This window comes from Heterocephalus glaber, unplaced genomic scaffold (genome assembly GCF_053883595.1).
Source record: "Heterocephalus glaber isolate CG9 unplaced genomic scaffold, H.glaber_assembly_v1.0 deba00001481, whole genome shotgun sequence".
Taxonomy (NCBI): Eukaryota; Metazoa; Chordata; class Mammalia; order Rodentia; family Bathyergidae; genus Heterocephalus; species Heterocephalus glaber.
The window spans coordinates 44152591-44156714 of NW_028258317.1; the positions used below are offsets into that span (position 1 = coordinate 44152591).

At 37.1% G+C, this 4124-nt stretch overlaps 1 pseudogene; it reads left to right on the plus strand.

The window, feature by feature from the left end:
- The first annotated feature begins 3538 nt into the window (after window positions 1-3538).
- LOC101720715 (prefoldin subunit 4 pseudogene) lies at window positions 3539-3787 on the plus strand (annotated as a pseudogene).
- Window positions 3788-4124: the final 337 nt, after the last annotated feature.

Below are 4124 nucleotides of genomic sequence, written 5' to 3' on the forward strand. Positions count from 1 at the left end.
TGTGAATGGTCTCAATTCCCCAATCAAAGACACAAATTGTCAGATGGCATCAAAAAATAAAATCCAACAGTATTCTGTATACAAGAAACATGTCAGCCACCATACCACCACCCCCAGTGCCAAGGAACAGAGCTGTCCCCAGCACAAAGTAGGTGAACATTCTGGGCCACTGTACCACCACCCCCAGTGCCAAGGAGGTGAGCTTCTCGGGCATCAGCAGCGCACATCCCCTCACCCCATTGAAATGAGAAAACATGTAAACAAGCCTCAAAACCAGACTTCCAAATAACTTAAAACAACCCCAAAGGGAAACAAGATGGAACACTCTGATAACCACCTGGACTCCCTGAATTGGCAACAAATGAGAGTCTGGAAAAAATGAAATCAGAAATAATTTCTCAGATAATATCATAGGTTATGCTCATAGTGCCAGACATGATTAATAAATCTAGAGCAGACACAGATAAAAAAAATAGAGGAGCCGAGGAACATGATGGAATCCCAACATAGGAAACAAACGGAATCCATAAAACAGATGCAGATTTCCAGAAGATTAAAAACTCCACTGAAAGCTTACACAGCAGAATGACCCAATATGAGGACAGATTTTCAGATATAGAAGATAAGATTTCAATTAGTGACCAGGAAAAGAAAAATTGCTTTAAAATTGTAAGGGACGACAAGAAATCAATCCAGCAGCTGCTAGATGATGCAAACAAGAATAACATAAGACTGATCAGAGTCAATGAAGAAACAGGAGAGAGTGCAGACAAGATAAAAACAACTTCACCGAAGTGATGGCAGAAAACTTCCCAAGCAGCGGGAAAGAATTTGACATACGAATAAGTGAGGCATATAGGACTCCAACTAACCTTGATGAAAAAAAAATCTACACATAGGGATGTAATAATTAAGATTCCAGAAACCCAACAGAAGAACAAAATTCTACAAGCACTTAGAGAAAAGAAACAAATCACATACGAGGGAAAGCCTATCAGAATCACATCAGACCTCTCAATGTAAACCCTCAAGAAGAGCTTGGAGTGACATATTTCAAGCCCTAAAGAAAAACAGCCTCCAATCCAGATTGATGTACCCTGCAAAAAACTATCTTTCAAAATTGATGGAGAAATAAGATAACTTTCGTGACACAGAGTACCTTAGGAACTTCATGAATACCAACCCAGCACTCCAAAAACTGTTAGACTATATCCTAGGAAAAAACAACAAGGATCACAACTCCTGGAAGTCCAGCAGAATGAATCCATTGGGCATGACAAGAAATTAAATGCAAAGGGGGAGAATCCAAGAAAAAGAAAAAGTCTTGACAATGAGAAGTCAATATGTATCAATTATAACCATCAATGTTAATGGTGTCAATTCACCTAACAAAAGAAATAGACTGGCAGAATGGGTCAAGAAGCAAGATCCACCAATATGCTGCATACAAGAAACACACTTAATTCAAAAAGAAACTCATAGACTGAAAATTGAAGGTTGGAAAACAATACTCCATGTGACAGGAACCCCCCAAAAAAGCAAGAGTAACTATCCTCTTTGCAGATCAAGTGGATTTCAAACCAAAATCTGAAATACTTCTGGTCCCAAGAATTTCAGATAAGGGATAGTCAAATTGTATGTAGAAGTCTATTGTGAACATGTGTTTTCATTTCTGTTAAGTAAAAACTTAAGAACAGAACCGTTGGTTCTTAAAACTAATACAGAAAATTTCTATATTGTTTTCCAAAATGGTTTTATCATTTTATATTCATATTAGCAGTAGTAGAAAGTTCTAACTGGTTCATACCTAAGCTGACATTTATTCTTTTAAAACTTTTAACTTAATCTCCCTAATGAGTGTATAATATGATCTTGTTATTGTACTGATTAGTATTTTTCTGATTCTAGTGTTGTACACATTTCCTTGTGCTGTACTGGCTATTTATCATCTTATGTCTACTTTTTAATTGGGTTGTCTATTAATGAGCTGTAAGAGTTCTTTATATATTCTGGCCATAGGTTATATGTATTATAATTATGTTCTGTTTAAGGACTACTTTTCATTTTCTTAATGATGTCTTTTAAAGTTCTAAATTTTGATGGAATCTCATTTATCTATTTTTTCTTTTATACATCATGTTTTCATATCCTAGGAAATTCTTGCATACTCTAAATTCGTGAACATTTTCCCTTCTAATTTCTTCTTAAAGTTTTTATAGTTTTAGTTTTTCATATTTAGGTTCATAGATCCTTTCAAGTTATTTTTATGTATGGAAATAAAGGGTTGAGGTTAATTTTTTAGATACGGATACTAGGTGTTCTAGTACCATTTGTTGAAAACACTCTTTTCCTCTGCTCTTGAATTTAGTTTATGTTCTATAAAACGTTAATGTTAAATAATCTTTCCAAAATCAGTGGACCGTGTATGTGTGGTTCTATTTCTAGATTCTCTGTTTTATTCCATTGATCTATATATCTTTCCTTACACCAACACTGCCTTGATTACTGTAGCTTTAGAGGAAGTCTTAAAATTGGTAATAAATGTCTTCCAACACTGTTATTTTTTTCTTTTTACTTTTCTAGGTCCTTTGTACTCCTACATAACTTTTAAATTTCAATATTCAATTCTTCCTTTATAGCAAATATACATAGACCTGAATTTTTTGTATATACATTGTGTTTTCTAATACTGCTAAATTCAAATACAAGTTCTAGGGGCTCCTAGAGATTTCTTAGTATTTTCTCTGTAGGTGATCATTTCATCTACATATAAAGATTTTACTTCTACCTTGCCAGTCCTATGCCATTTGTTTATTTTTATTGCCAGACTATTTTGGATTGGGCCTATGTTTCAAAATTTAATGGGCAGGGGGTGCAGGCAGTGGCTGGGCTGGACTGTGGGGGGGTCCTGAGTGGGGTTGGGGGAGTGCGGGTCCCTGAGGCCGGGTTGAGGCCTGGCTGAGGCCCGGGATCCTGTGGGCACCTCCTTGGCCAGGCCCAGTGTCCCAGAGTTTCCGTGGGCCTCCCACGGGGGTGGGTGCCTGGGCCAGGACCCTCAGGGACTCAGGACCGCCTCTGCCTGAGGAGCTGGAGGTCAGGGTGTGCAGGCCCCGCATCCTACGCAGTCAGGCCACCACCCCATGTGCACCCTACCCCAGGTTGGTCCTCAGTTCCTGTGTCCTCTGTGCGTCCATGGAGGTGAGATGGGTTAGGGCCCAGTGGTCTCCGGCTTCTCTGTGATCCTCCCAGGCCTTTTGCGAGGACCCTGTTCCCCCATTTTACAGATGGAGAAACTTGGACACAGCAATTACTAGTGCTGTAGTGACTCAGCTGGTAAGACGCTCAGCTGGGGATCAAACTCAGCGCATCTTTATAATATTATTTTTAGGTGATACATGAAAGTGCTGCTGAAGATTTCAATGTTACTTTCGAAGATCAACAAAAGAAATAAATTTGGGCGGAATATGAGTAGAATCACTCAGTAGAGCTAAAGGAAGAAATAGAAGTAAAAAAGAAACAACTCTAGAATTTAGAAGATGCTTGTGAAAACATCATGCTCACAGATGATGACAGCTTAATGAAACCTTACCAGATTGGTGATGTTTTCATTAGCCATTCTCAAGAAGAAACACAAGACATGTTAGAAGAAGCAAAGAAAAATTTGCAAGAAGAAACTGATGCCTTGGAATCCCGAGTAGAAGCAATTCAGTGGGTGTTAGCAGATTTGAAAGTTCAGTTATATGCAAAATTCAGCAGCAACATAAACCTTGAAGCTGATGAAAGTTAAACATTTTATAATACCTTTTTAATTAGTTTAATAAACTTGAATATTGTTTAAAATGATAATTTCCCTTCTCCAAATGTCATGGAAAGGAAAACTTTCTTTTTTTTTAAGGTTTTCATTTATTTAGTGGAAACTTGCCTATTTTCACATGTCTTGCGTATTTATTTTATGTATTTAGAAGAAGTCAGTAGTCATCTATGTATTTTGCATAATGATTTTATCAATTCTAGGGGCTTTATGTCATGTTATTAAAATCAGTTAAATAATCTATGTTTCTATATTATTTACAATACTTGTTGCAGTTTTCATTTATAGAAAAGTTAACAGTTGTATCCTATTG